General features: G+C 36.3%; 1 protein-coding gene across 2 annotated transcripts in view; it reads right to left on the reverse strand.

Moving 5' to 3' along the window:
* LOC129733820 (putative tyramine receptor 2) overlaps positions 1-13695 on the reverse strand; it is a 155898-nt gene extending 142203 nt beyond the window's left edge. For both annotated transcript variants that reach the window (XM_055695337.1, XM_055695338.1), the window contains exon 1: positions 13024-13695. The gene's annotated coding sequence lies outside the window, so the exon portion shown is untranslated. The remainder of the gene's footprint in view (positions 1-13023) is intronic.
* Between the last annotated feature and the right edge of the window lie 1909 nt (positions 13696-15604).

The following is a 15604-nucleotide window of genomic DNA, read 5'->3' on the forward strand; positions in this document are numbered from 1 at the left end:
CGAAAAAAAAGCACATTGCCAAAAGAATGTATGGATTTCAATGGTGATCAATTTCTCTCCAATTTACCTCATAGTACCTTATACAATTATCGAATTTATTTCATGAAGTAGACGATAGAAATTTCATCAATAGTTTACTGGAGCGCATACCAGTACTTGTTTTAAAATTATACTATTTCGGGAAAAATGTACGAGACGCTAGTTAATTGTAAATTGTTATTAAAATTGATCAATTTCACCCCGTTCTATGGTACAACGAAATGGAAACACAAGGATGTAGGGAAACCGCTCCTATATTCATCTCAGAACCTATATTCATCTCATCGCTCTTATTTGTCGAATTTTATTATTTCCCGGTCAGTCAAAAACATCAGGATTATAAGAAATCTTGATATTTTGTTACGAACTTTTTGAATCAACTTGTGTTCTGATCTTGGTCTCGTTAATAAGTAAAATATCAAAATTCCTATCAAAATTACTTACTAATTATTACAAATTATAACAAGTTTTGTAAGGTTTTAAACAGAAATAATCAGAATTAAATAGAAAGTACAATATTTTGTTAGTTGAATAACAAATTTTGTTATAAATATGCTTTAAAAAACACACTTTTGAACATTCAAGTATATGATAACACAATTTTATATAATTCTGTACTTTTTATCATTCTGGCACATCAAAAATATTACAGGCTTTGTTATTTTTATCAAATTCAAATATATTTGTGTTACCCGTTTGTTATAATCGTTTGATCGGGTTTTCTTTGGAGTAAAGCTTCCGAACATACTACTGAATCGAGAGGTAAAATTTAAATTACTTTTACTTAAAAAAAAAACAAATAGTTCCATTCGACGGTACATTGGACAAATCAGAGCGATGAGATAAATATAGGTGTTGAAATGAATATAAGAGCGGTTCCCCTATTTATTTTCGAAATTTCAAACCGTGAAATTGAATCTATCTTATGTACATCTTTCTCTTTGTATCTTCATTACTTTTTGTATGATGATCTGGAAAATTGTCGATTATTTTACATCACGATACAATAAATAACAATAATTATGAATGAAACTTGAAGACTTTGAGCTAAAACTGTTTGACTGGATCACTTGAAAAACAAACTGGAAGAATACAGTTTAAACTGAAACATTGGCATTAGTGTTCACCACTAATATTTCTGGGAGTCGTTTGGAGGCGCCACATTACTTACCGTTCGCAAGGTATATGAGAAGATCTGACACTTGTGCATCTTGTTATTGTCTAGCATACACAAAATTATTAAAAAAGAGAAGCTTATATTGAACTTAACACTTATGATCAATATCGAATGCAACAATGCAAGTAAATCAACAGTCTAATCTAGTTCTTTGTCAACCTTGCGGTTGAAGCCGTTCATTTGTTCTTTTAACGTGCTGTTCCAAAAACACATTGACATACGATAGGCTGTCATAATTCTTCGTTAGCTTGCGGTCTTGTCTCATACACAACTTTTTCCGTGTTTGTAATATGACATAATCTTAATGACGTAATATTAATCCAGCTCGGTATTATACTTCGCATGAGGTGAGCTGTCCTCCAGATTTCATAAGGTTCTGATAGTCCTTCATCGAAAGAACTTACAACTTTGGTTAAAAATAATCGAAATCCAAACTACAAAAGATTTAAAAGAGTAGACTTTTAAAAATAGAGCATCAGACACCTTCGTCTGTGGTTTTCTTCGGCAGGGTTTCACATTAGAATGCTGTAGAAAACCCTACCGAAGAAATCATCGTTATGTAGTTAGCTAAGACAAGTGGATGGAGGGGTATAAATACACACTAAAATACACTAAAGCCTCGCACAAAGCTTAAAATCATAAAGAATGCTACGTCATTAGAAAATGCCGCCCAAGCAGAGAAGGTGAATTTTTAATTGTCACTGGACTGCAGAGATTCGAGCAGAGATTCGAACAGAGTGCACTATGTGCTAAAAATAAATTTGACTTTCGAGTATATATAATTCAAGAATATTGATTATATTGAATATTTGAGAGATTTGATAGAAAAATTAAATCATAAGCAGCGTAACTGTTGAAACGAAGGTCAAATTGTTTTGAAATAATTTTGTGACTACTGATACAACTACTCGAATCAAAAACCGTCAAAATTGTAAGTCGATATAGTGCACTTTATGTTCATCAATTGGTAGTAAATATTTGGTAATTGATTTCCGCCGCGTGTTCCGTGACTCACAAAATTGACTCTATCCGGATTGTTTACTGAATTGGCTCTGCCGGATAATTGAGCTTTCTTCTTTGTATTTTGACACTGTATATACGTAATAATGAGTTTCTAGTATAACGATTGCAATACATATGTACATGCGAACAGCATGCCAACTAGCTACCACGAAGATTTATTGAACAGTTAAAATAACATCTCTTACCATTACTTCCCGTTGTGAACACAACATTATTGTTCGCAATTGAAAATCAGTCTTGAAATGGCTATACATATGGAAATAGAAAACACTTCAATGTCTGGCCAGTGAAACTGTATCCAATAAGCAATTAATAATTCCGGACTTTGTGTTTATTTCCATGAGAACCGATGGGAAATATTGGCGTTGATCCCTATGTTTGTTTGTTTTACAGGCTCACATCCATGGTGTTATGTCCAATGTTTTATGACGAATGGGGCAAAGCGTGTTGTATGTGAGAAAGAAAAAAATCTGAATCTTATCTCAAATATCATACGCACTGGAAAGTGTGCACTTTTGCAAGTAAATCGGCCGGTTCGTCATTCTTGTAGACAGGCGCAACTCACGCTCAATTTTGACGTATCAAATTAGTGTTGTAAAATTGCGCGTGTCCTACACACATATCCAACTGTAAAATGTGTTTTACTACTCGGTGGCGCGGATTTGGTGGGGGTGGGAGCAAAAGAGGGAGCCCCAGGCCTCCCAGACTTGGAGGACCCCCGAGTTTTGGAGAAGTCAGATATTCAACCACTCGAAACCAGAGTAACATGTTTTTTTTTTCAGACATAACTACCAGTATATTACACCAATAACAATCATAGACGTTACGTCACTGCTTGCTTCATTACTTTTTTTCTCACACACACGAGTAAGCAGTCTGTTTGAGCACAACTCGTATTCAAAGACTTGATTTAAGACTTTTCCGAAGCCAAATGCAAATGACAACAAAGCAGTTATAAAATTTAGGAACTTCTACTATTTTCGAAAACTACTTGCAGTTTATTGTACCATTGAATGTTATTAGGGAAAGCAAACACCGAAGTGCGGCCCTGACTGCTCGTCAATGGAGCTGCGTATTTTTACTGGCATTTGTATATGAGCGCTATATGAGTACCCCGTAAGCAAATTCCGGTAACTTTTGTAGCACTGATGAAAAACGTTATGTGTATCACAAACGGCCAGCTTTTGTCCGATAGTCGGAAGTCAGAGTGCTTTATACTATATTATTCACATATTATTAGTGCAAACTGGATGAAAAATATTTATTCAAGTGTGAAATGATTGCTTTCACCTTCATTATAGCTTTTAAAGTTCAATCCATCTTTCTTTTGCCAGCTAAACTCAATATCTACCCTTTATTTGTTCAATGGAGATAACACATTGGGTAGAGCCCTTCTTGGCGGTGATCCCATCATAATTACCATTATTATCGGAAACAGCGTAACAGTGCACGGTGAAATTGTTATTTTTCATTAACTCATTAAAATTTTTATACCAGAATCACCGAGGGGCTATACAACGATGCAATAGTATTCGCACTTTTCTAAGTTTCTACATTTCGTGGACATTTTAGTACAAACTCAAAGTCGAGCAATTGATGATAGAACTAGTATATACAAATTCATACAGAACAGTCACCAGGCCTGGCTGCTTCTGTGGGATAAAAACCTGGTTTCAATACGAGTGCGGTATAGTATGTACCTATATACGAGATGATAGTATGTACTTATAGCAACTATAAACTTGTATTTTCGAGGCAACCATGCCTAATAGGAGTGTGGTCCCCGTGGTTCTGTGGTGAGCGATGTCGGTCGGTTAGCTCTCCCACACGGTTGTGATGTTGGGTTCGATTCCCGATCAGGTCGAGGATCTTTTTGAACTGGAAATTTTCTCGACTCAGCACAGGAGCACGGTGTATCGTTGAACTTATCCTACAACATACAAAATGTGCCAAAAACAATATCGATAATTAATTCTCTCAACTAATCTGGTTGATCGAGACCGCTATTAGCCCTCCAGGGTAGCGTGCGATATTGTTGTTGATATGAATAATAGGGAGGAAAAATATGACTAATACAAAACCCTGGCATGCTGTCACTTAATACAAAAAACGCCTAGTTTTGGGCACGTTAGCATGTGTAAAAAACAGTTGACCACAATGAATGAAGTGACGAATACTTTGAGCACAGTATGTTTTGAATGATATAGCGATGTTCACACATAACGCGGTTGTAGATCATCCATTCAGTTCATCCATAGAGTGTAGTTCATCCATAGAAACAACACCAACAGCTAGAATACCGTAAGGCGCCTAAACTCTGCGCGGTTCTTATTTCTGCGCACTTCGTATTAAAATGTTAAAAAAATATCAAATCAAAGCAGACTTTCAAAAATGAAGTTTGGAAGTAGTTTCCTATATATTAACTATTAACTATTAACTTCCCGCTTATGTTTCCTTTCTCACTAAACGGCATCAACAGTTTGGTACGAAGTGCGCAGAATAAGGAGCCGCGCAGAATTAGGACGCCTCACGGTATTAATGCATTGAATAATCTCAGATTTAAATCTTTTTCCAATATTTGAGATCACTAAATTTACTTATCAAAATTAATTTATTGGAGAATTTGAATTTTGTTTTCGAATCAATCTCAATTTACAAACATATTTGGTTTTCGGTGGTACTTGAGTTTCCAGAAACATAAGCCTTTTTTCTATTTCAACATCATACCACTAGCGGTACAAAAATTTTAGGTCAGTATTCTATTTTCGAGAGTATTTTCGATGTTCAATCAATCAATTTATGGGAATATTTTTAGCAACTTTAATTTGTTAATAAGCTGAAACACTTCGAATTTTCGTATCCCTCAGATTATTCATGCCTTCAAGCACTACTGAAATATTATTCAACTTGCAAGCAGTGCCGCCCAAGGTTGCATATTCAATTTTGGGGTGTCAGTTCCATTCAATTGGCCGTGTGCCGATAGCTCGCTTCACAAGTACAGTTTTGAGAAACGATGTATAACAAACTTGTAGTCCTTAAGTAATGCTACAAATTCGTTGAAGAAAGCAATGCTCTAACTCTTATGTCTAAAATGTGAGAGCCCATATACAATGGGATGATGAACCAATATTCGCGGTGAATATCATAATATTCACCGCGAATATTGACTGAATATTGCATGGGCTCTCACGCTTCAGGCATAAGAGCTAGAGCATTGCACTATTCGACAAACTTGTTGTACTACTCAGAGACTACAAGTTCGTCATACATCGTTTCTCAAAACTGTACTTGTGGAGCGAGTTATCGGCACGCGGCGAAAAAGTACCCCAAAATTGAATATGCACCCTTGGTGCCGCCAGATTCACAGAATAACTCATACTATACCGACAGTTCAAAACCAATATATGGCGTTTGGCGTTTATCAAAGATTTCTGTTAATGGTTATTGAGAATCTATACAGATTTCGCAACTTCGGTACAAAGTTATGTAAAATTCCACAGATTTGTGAAATGTGCATGTAGAAAATCTATGCATTCGTTGATCAAAAGTCCTCCAAGGTTTCTGTTATTTCGATTGATTTTGTCAGTTATCTCAAATCTCTCATTTTTTTTTCTTTCGTTCCGGTGCTCGGCTGATTTAATATCTTCTATGTTTTTTATTAGAATAAAACATTTTCAAAACCCAAGAAATAACTGAGACTTTTTTGTATGTACCGAAATAACCAATCAGCCACAGGTCACTGTTGCGAAATATTTGATAACTGTCTTTTGTAGCAGCTGACGTTTGTTGTATACGGATTATGTACTACTTGAACCCGTTAAAGGGATTAACTGACTTAATGTATTACCGTATCCTAATTGGGAGCTTCTTAGCTTATAGAACTACTGTAGCTCAAAGCTTATAGAACTTATTGCGAGTCGAATTAATGCACTGGAAAAAATATTGATAAGTTCTATAAATTCTTAGTACTTAGGTATATCATTTTCGTTTTTTTTTTTGCGTGTAGCACACACTATTGCACATTTTGTACCAGAACGGTTTGTTTTTGATTTTCGTGAAGCACATTTCGTTCATCTTTCCAGCACCTGAGTACACCTGCACAAAAAAGAAAACCATCAACACTGCCAGTCAGATATTGTCACCAATGATTTGTTTTGATTCGCGTTCCGCTGATTCGCCGCTTTTAAAGGTGATTATTCATTTTACACTGTTAGGAACAACCACCGCCATTCACTGCTAATTCAAAATACTCCAATTTTAGTTAAAAACTGAACATCGATGATTTTGACAGTAGCTATACTAGAGTGGTTCGCGAACACTCTGAATGTACAGAAAAGTTGCATTGTACTACTGTATAGAAAAGATGTACTTATGTTTGAAACACATTTCTTTTTGTTGAAACTAAAACCGTAAAACTTAAATAAAATTCTTCCAATTTTCAAAAGAACATTGTGAGTAACACTGCTCTTGAACGATCAATGTCAAAAAACAGTTACAAGTGCTGCGTGAAAGTGTTTTTGTCACAATTCAAAGTGACAGATCGATGCCCCGTAGTACTAATTATACCACTCTCATAGGTTGTAAAAAGTGCCAGTTTTTGAATCAATTTTTGTTAGCAGTTCACCTATGTGGCGTGTTGTTTGTCAAGAAATGGCATCAAAGTTTCCTTCAAACATTGGTTCTGAGTTCTGCTTTGTCCATTACTTTGGTCAGTTTTCCACTATCTTCCTGGCATATCGTTGTTGAGGTTTGCAGGATATTATACACAATTCAAAGGGAAAGAATATCGCTTAAAAATGAACCGTGAACTTTTTACTAAAAATTTAGCCTTTCAGTTAGAGCTGCTTTGCTCTTGCACAAAACTACTTGTTTCGACGCCGTTTTGAACAGAACTGAGCATGCATAAGCAAAACAAAAAATACTAGCATAAAGAGGAAAGAGAGCTTACATATGCATACTTTCATTTTTCTATGAGCGTGTTTGTTGTTGAGTGAGAGTCTCAAAAATTTTGAAATTTAAGTTGTCATTTGTTAGAAGCTAATTTTGCTCAAAATTCAAACTTACAGATGCTACACTCAACGCAAACGGAGATGATTTTGTTACTTTTTAACAACATTTTTTAATTAATTGTGTCTAATGACTGCGCATTTTTTTTTTGTTCATCTATAATTTGTTTGACACGGCACAAATTTGACTGCGCATTATATAAAGAGTAATAACCAAAAAGTAGAAAACATATGACGGCCACACGCTAGTATGTGTTTTTGCAGGAGAACATACAACCAAGAACCGCAGTGCATGTGTTAGCAAGACTTCACTCGTTGCATCTGTATTTAAGCAATGATCAGGTTCATTTCTGTCCCCTTTTTCACACACAATCAGAGTCTCACCCGTTAACCTTAAATGCCTCGCAGAGTCTCACCCGTTAACCTTAAATTGTTTCGCTCCCCAGTGTTTACTTGAAATGGAAATATGTAATAACGTTACTGGAGTTGCGAATATTGTTCTAGATCGGCACGAGTTTCGCATCTTCAAACAGGTCCAAATGAGTTTCAATGAAGCGATGAGTGTGTGTTTTAGATAGACTGCAAGAAAGAAAAGGTTTGTGTTTTTCTCTAACGCAGTTTACAGATCGTGATGTGAATTCAAGATGCATTCGAAGTCTTTGAAATTATCAACGTTTGTATACTGTATGACGGGCGAAAATGCTGCTTAGCTGCTCTTGTCATATTATTTCTCTACTCCGTATGCGTACAACACGCACACCGGATGAATTGGAGATAGAAGAAACTAGTAAGACCGAAGACATTCTGACGCAGTTTGCGTTGTGATAACGGTTCGCCTTGCCGTGGGTTCATGTACAGCTCTAAGTAGAGCTGTACATTAACCTGCGGCAGGGCGAGTCGCCTTCGTATCGCAGGACGCGCCAGTATGTTCACATGTACAGTGTGCAGTGTGCAACATACGCAACTGTATGTGTTGTTCCTAGACTGGAGAAGAACTTCACTGCTTTTTAAGTAACAGATTTGTTACCTAAAGGGCCATTCCACGTTATTGCTGTTTGAGTAATAAGGAAACATTTTGCGTGTACTAATTAAGTTTATTAAATTGTACAGAAAATATATTCAGCATCATGAAACAACTTCTGCTTTGCTGAATTTACATTTATTTTTCAAGAAACAACTTTAGGTAAACGTGTATCAATCTTAGGAGCCCTTAAAAAAAGAAGTACTAGAATAAGGTACTTAATTAGATGAACCGTTTGTAGATAATCCATAAATCATCTGGTGTCAGTACCACGCCATGGACGGATTTTTTTCTGCTAGTAAAGATCTTTATACCATACAATCTCTATCTACATATATACTAACTGTCAATCTCATACGGCATATTCCACTACACATAATTTCTATAAACATGCGACGAAAGATTTTCTCTTTTTTGTAATGAAAAGAACAATTTGTGCACAATAGATGTAGCGATCAAACAAGAGGTTGAGATTGAGGGATTAGGCGTCTTATTGGTCAGACAAAAAAAAAAATCATCTTATCAAGCGAATCAAGTGCAATACCGTTTTATGTGGATGGTTTTGTCTTCGAGGAATCCTGTTTGTTTTGCTAGAGATCTAGCGTATTATATTGTTGGTTATACTGGGGAATTTCGAATAAACACATGATGTTCACGCCTTTTCTGGAATTAATCAGCACTTATCCAAAGCCGTCTCCGTAAGACTAAACTGGTTTCTTCGAAAAAAAAAAATCAATCAATTTTTTTACTTAACGTATCCGTTGCAGGTATTTTTCCAATTTGTATAAAGCTGTTCAATAGGTATTTATTAAAAACGATCAGTTCTTTTGTAATCCGATTTTCGAACAATCATATTTTGACCGTATTAGAGAGCTAAAATCTTTTTATCTCCGGGAACAGATAGGATTTCAGCCGTTGTCTCAAATAAACGCTTATCTCCGCTGTGTGCGCCATTCAGAATTATCTTGAATCAGTTATCATCGAAATCTGCCAAACCTGGATAGTTTGTGAAAAAAATAAATTTTGATCCAAATTGTGAAGTCGTTTTTTATATGTACCTAACAATATAACAAAGATTTATGTCAATTTGATGGAAATTAAGAGAGCAAAGCATGCCGATGCAAAGGTAAAATATGTAGTGGATTGGAAAAAGAATCCTACTGCTACATAGAATATAGAAAACTATTTTAGGTAGAATCTTCAACGTACCATTCACGACTATAAAAACAATTTTCCGAAACTTACAAGATGCATTTTCCCGCACGAGTGTAAAAATAAAAAATTGCATTCGAACATGCTACGTTGTATCGAACAGTACAGTTTTCCATATGCTTAAAAATCAATAGTTCGAGCCGTATTTATAAAATGTAAAATTGTCATTTGAGGTACATGAACTCATGAACCATGCCATCGCTTATTCTATTTTTTTTGCGCTGTAAAGCATCATAATTTTGACATGAAATCCATCACAAACATAACGAACATTTCAACAATTCTCCAGGAAATCGATTAAAAATATCCATTAAGCAGCAATACTGCTCAAAGTATTTGAAACATTTTTATTCTGTCGTTTCAATTTTTCTCTTCATCACCTGTGCACCTGAAGTAAAATGTAGCTCTGCATTTAAACACGTTCCAGCACAGCTTCACCCCATGCCACTAAGGGAAATTTCAATTTTTTACCTCGGTTCAACATAGACATTTCTTCCTTTGGGTACCGCTTTGTTACAAATTACCCTTCGTAAACGCAAGCCACCGAGCTAGGAATCCATCCACAACTTTTCTTCCGTTTTTCTTCCAGCAAAAAGTCTCATAAGACAACAAAGATAGACGAATAACCGCACTACCATAAACCCATTTGCCCTCTCTGTATCGGGAAAATGGTGCACATTTATTCGACGTGGTGGTTTTCTTTCTTCGGGCTTCACCCTTTAACCAGAAGTAATTAAATGAAGGACTACCGGTGGGGGATCAGCTAAACGCTGTCACCGAGCTGTCTTATCCTAGGATAATTTATTATGCATCACAACTTTTCCATCCCGCTGGTCTTTTGATTTTCGCTTGCCACTATTACTTGCCAACGCTTATAATTTATTACAGCTCAAACAGCACTTCATCAACATAACCTCACCTCAATACTAAGGTTAAATATCTGACAGAAGATCACTGTTAATGCTCAACTACTTTATTCCAAAGTTCAAATACAAAAGTGTCAGGGTAATATTCACAAACTAGATAAGCGCTTTACGGTGGATCTCATCGTCGTTTGATGTTCCGTCCTCCAATACTGCTAATATGTACACTATTTGGAAGCGATGGAGGAATTCTTTTCTCGCAGCCGACGATTATTAACGATGTTATGCCCGTCGCGAGAGTGCGTGAAAAAAGCGATCTGTGGTGGTTTACAATAGGGTTGATCATCAAAAATGTTTAGAGGAAGCATTATATTATTAATCAACGGCTTCATATGCCAGCCTATTTTTTTAAACGTGATATACGAAATATATATAAGCATTTCTTATCCCGCTATTGTTCTTACATCAAGTACCGTTAAGGATTAGTATTTTTTAATAATAAATTATTGGTTAGACTTACCAATCGTTGACAAAATATTTCGTGATGCGAACGATGAAACGTCGCGAATTTTACTCGTGTGATTGCTCGGACAACCAGTCAACATGAGACTAGTTGAATTTCAGGTACTTTTCTACAAAATCATCATTTCTACTTAGGTTTTTGACCTAAATCTTACTATGTTAGGAGAAACTTGTTCAATTTAGATCTTTTTTAGGAAACAAGAGAAACTTCTCTTGCATATGTTCCTGTTCATAAGCAAAATATTCTTCACAAACAATCCTGTTAATGTAGTTGTATCTATTTTTTTATATATATCGGCATTCACCAAGTTTTTTTAATCAATATATTATTTTGCCCATGTAGTAAGGAAAATAACAGTGCATTTACGTGAAAACGGGCTCGAACCGATAGAGCCGTTTCTTTGGATTTGGATGCGTAGTGCGTACGGGAACAACGGGTTTAATATTCACCTCAAGCAAACCGCCATATTTTAAAATTCTTGAGCAAACATTCCATTCGAGTAATACGTGAGGAAAAAAGCGTGCACAGCAAAATTTAAAACATCTGCATCCCCACATGGGATGGTAATGGTACATTTTTTTTTGCTCTTACTAAGGTTTGAGGTAGACTTTTGTTTATTTCAAAACATTTGAACCAGATAAGCAAAAACTACAAGCTTGAGATTTTGTTTTATATAGTTAGCACTAGTTAAAAGTACTGGTGTTAACTTTCTCCCGCGTTTCTCTCATAAACTACTTTGAAAATGAATACCTTGATCAAAAATCAATCACTTGCTTCATTGATAGCCTTCGCAAAACGTCCAGGCATCAAGATCGAGGAAATATATTCTGGTTTACATGAAAAATCATTTCTCGTACCTTATTGAAGCGAAAAACATTGATATTACTATTGAAATATAAACTTTTAGCTCAATATTTGTAGAATATGCTTTGGTTGCATTAAACAAATTTCCATCTTTTCAATCTGCCTTTATTTGTGAGGTTCGGCCAGTCGTGAAAAACCATGATGCCATTCATATCTGTAATTGATTTAAAGTTTACATCTCTAGCCATTTGTTTTTTGCTAGCACTATTCAAAATAAATGCCGTAAATCTTTTTTTTGTAATATTTTAATTTTTGAAAACAGTTTTCAAGAACCCTGAACGTAAGATCCATTATAATAAAAAAACAAACAGAAGAATTTCGTAAAGTTAAATAGATTATCTTTTCCTATGATCAATGCCTTGTTATTTTGACATTCTTCTCGACATAAAAAAAAACAATTTAGCAGTTGTACTGTCAGCACACGTGCTTTACTTGCAAAAAAACTGTGTATAATTTTATTTGTATTCATTGTCTTGCACAAAACTTTCATATTTTCATGTAGAAAAAATAAAGCTTATTTTGATGATTATTTAATGATTTGATGATTAGACATAATTCCCAAAATAGAATTATAAAACTTTAGGAATTCGAGCAAACATAATTAAAGTGATTTTGTTATAAATATGTCTCTACATCCTATGTTTTACCCTGAATAATAAAATGACACATAAAATGATGAATCGAACTAAAATCTGCTACTGCGTTCGAAATTTCAAATCAATCAATCAATCAAACCCAATTTTCGTCATCATCGTCGAGTCTCTTTCTTTTTTTTTTCGATATAAATCTGTGGCTTTACGCCAGGTAACATCAAATCAGAACGCACCCTTTTATTCAGAAGGTTTGTTTGCTTCATAAATTAATAGTCTAAAAAGCTGACACTAATTACGAACTCGTTTTGCAAGAACGAACATCAAAAAGACCTGAAGGTAAAGTGGCGAATGTTTTGGTTGAGGAAAACGGCAATTACGCCAAAATGTTGATACCCAAATCAATAAACCGGAATTAACCAAAGAAAATTAATTGCTTTTGAATGAACAGATAAAGCAATTGATTTCTATGGATCGTTGTTTCCTTTTCTGCGAAACGATTTGCTTTCATCTAACATAATTTTGAGCAGTTTTAAATAGCTTAGTTTGTGAACTAACTAAACTGAAGAAATGATAAAACATTTACACATTGGAAGCAATATAAATAACATAACTTGGTTTCTGTTGTTCAGTTTTAACCGTCCGAACGTATTACAATTAGGCCTTCTGATACTAATTTCTTTAGCTTGGCAATTATTTACGTACCTTTATACGAGTATTTTTGTGCAAATAGTATTTTTTTCTGGAAATTATCTCATAATCCTAAGCCAAATCGAGGAGAATTTGTCAAAGCACATTCGACTGCAAAGCACATCCGTTCGATCGGCTCTATTGTCCAGCCATTCAGATGGAACCGAGTGGTATTGTGTTCGTCGTACGTCGTGTTGCTCATCGAACAATCACCAATTCACGCTGGTAAAGTTTGTTTGTTTATCTCGATCTCGAGGCAGCATCGCGTGTACGATCACTTTTCCGCGGTATATTGCTCATACCGAATATTAACGAGATTCACACCTTTATTATTTCCAAATGGTCTTCTAATAGCTTGGTGTTGTGAATACCATGAATATTGCCTATTTGTTTATAAAATATCCAGCGGCCGCACTGCAGGTGGATTTGAAATTTCCAATAGCTGGGGTGGACACGACTGGTTCACATTTGCAAAACTAGTCATCGTGAATTTTGCCTCTGTCGATAGGAAATAAACCTAAAGTATACCGTTAGAATAGGTGCACAAGCGTTAAATAACCATATATCTAAAATAGTCGTTAAATGGTAGCACTTGAACTGATGCACACTGTAGATACACAAACTCAATTGTCTAGTATCGAGTGCCTGTTAGAAGACGTTCTGGATTTCACATGCGGCACAATCCAAGGTCCGAAACGAACTGTCCTTTCGTTAGTATTCTCCGGTGCAGAGTCGGGTTTGGTATGCTGTCACTCTGTTTAATTTATATTACTGAAATCGCACTATCGAACCCAATTGCCAGCATCTGTCGCATCGCTCAGAGAGCTCCTGTATAGGAATGCTGTGACTCTTGCGCTTCGTTATTTTTGGCGGGACATACGCGCACGCGTTTTGTCTGTTATCTCGTGTTTGACACCACGTGGCTGTGTAGCAATATCAAGGATATGATGCAGTATAACCTGAGCTTTTCGGGAAGCAAGGTCAGTAATGAGATGTGAGCGTTCGGTGGTATCTGACAATTGAAATGTAAACAACCTGTAAGGTATAATATTGAGAAAAAAAAGAAAACAAACCAAAATTTATAGGCTGAGGTTGAAAATTTTAATAATGTGTCTTGGGACAGTTCAGAAAAACTATTGTAGGGTTGTGCAAGTCAAACGATGTTTATGCTATTTTAGAATATCATGCATGTATACAAAAACAATATCTAGTGTAGAGCTGTTTTGAAAAATATAACCCTTCCAATTGAAGTGCAATATGCATACCTAGTCTAATCGCAAGATTTTTTCGGTCTATAGATAATGCAAAACCTAACGAAATTTATTGCATGGCTTTGAGCAACATTCTATTGTATTCATGGTTTTTAATCGTATAGTAACCTAGATACCTAGCAGCGCCGGTTATATCTGATACCTGCATATTTTTAATATGAGAACTACAGAAATCAATACAATCTGCAACATATCGAAAGACTGAAAAGAGATTCTATAACACAACTCCACGCAACACCGTTGTGAAATTGTTGAAATCTGAAACAAACATTTTTGATTTTAACAAAACCTCGTATTTCGATTTTCGATACACGACGACATTCGACGAGGATACATTACTTTTCCGCAGGTATTTGAACCATTCGGACAGAAGTGTTATTTTTCAAAGTGAAATTTTCCAGAAAATTGTATGTCAGAGACATTGATCTCTACTATAATGTATCCTATAAACGAGGAAATTGATTTCTAGACTTGAGAAACATTTTCGATTCCGGGAACGATAACTGGGTTGCGTATAAATCCAGTGAGGCGGCCATATGGACGACAGCAGGTTTCCAGTTCAGGAGGTTGTATCAAACTCAAAAGAAAGATACGCTGTTGCTAAGGTGAACGTAGTGTTCTACTGCAGTTGCTGCTCTTCGCCACGTTGGTCTATCGTTGGAAATTGTTTCACGAAGATTTTGTTGGAAACTTTGGCAAAGCTTATTTTAGACTTGGAGGGGTAGACGATGGCTACATCATCAGCGACCTCGTAATGAGGTAATAAAAAGAGTGGGGAGCAGTTGGCTTCGCCCGAGTGCTGACAAATTAGTTGCCACATTACCACGGGCGTGTGACGCCATCATACCTAGGACCCGCCAACCAAGGAATGAAACGCCTTCGGTCAAATGGTGGACTGACGGTTGCAACAATCGTAAACCGAGGAACGCAGTTGGGTCTGCAAGATCGGTGCTTAATAATTCGGTTAAGGCAAGCAAAAGGGCTTGTTTTGAGAGGCTATGGGCGAGAGCCAATACGAATCGATGAAGTAACTCCTACAGGATCGAAATGGTCTAGAGAAAAGGCGTTTTGGCGCCTGCAGAGCGATCAGCAGCGATGCTGGTGCGTATCGTCGAGGGACTTTTGCCACACCACGCGTCGAGTCCTTGGCCTCCGGCGGTCCACGTCACGTCCTACGTTCCAGTATCTCAGACACAGACCAGGCACGATCGGCCAACCTGCCCTACATTCAATCCGTGAGCGACGACAGCCGTGTCGAGGTTGAGGAGGGGGCAAAACTTACGAATTAGGAACACATTGTGATCACCAGCTCGTTGAAGGTGAGT

Source organism: Wyeomyia smithii, chromosome 1 (genome assembly GCF_029784165.1).
Source record: "Wyeomyia smithii strain HCP4-BCI-WySm-NY-G18 chromosome 1, ASM2978416v1, whole genome shotgun sequence".
Lineage (NCBI taxonomy): Eukaryota > Metazoa > Arthropoda > Insecta > Diptera > Culicidae > Wyeomyia > Wyeomyia smithii.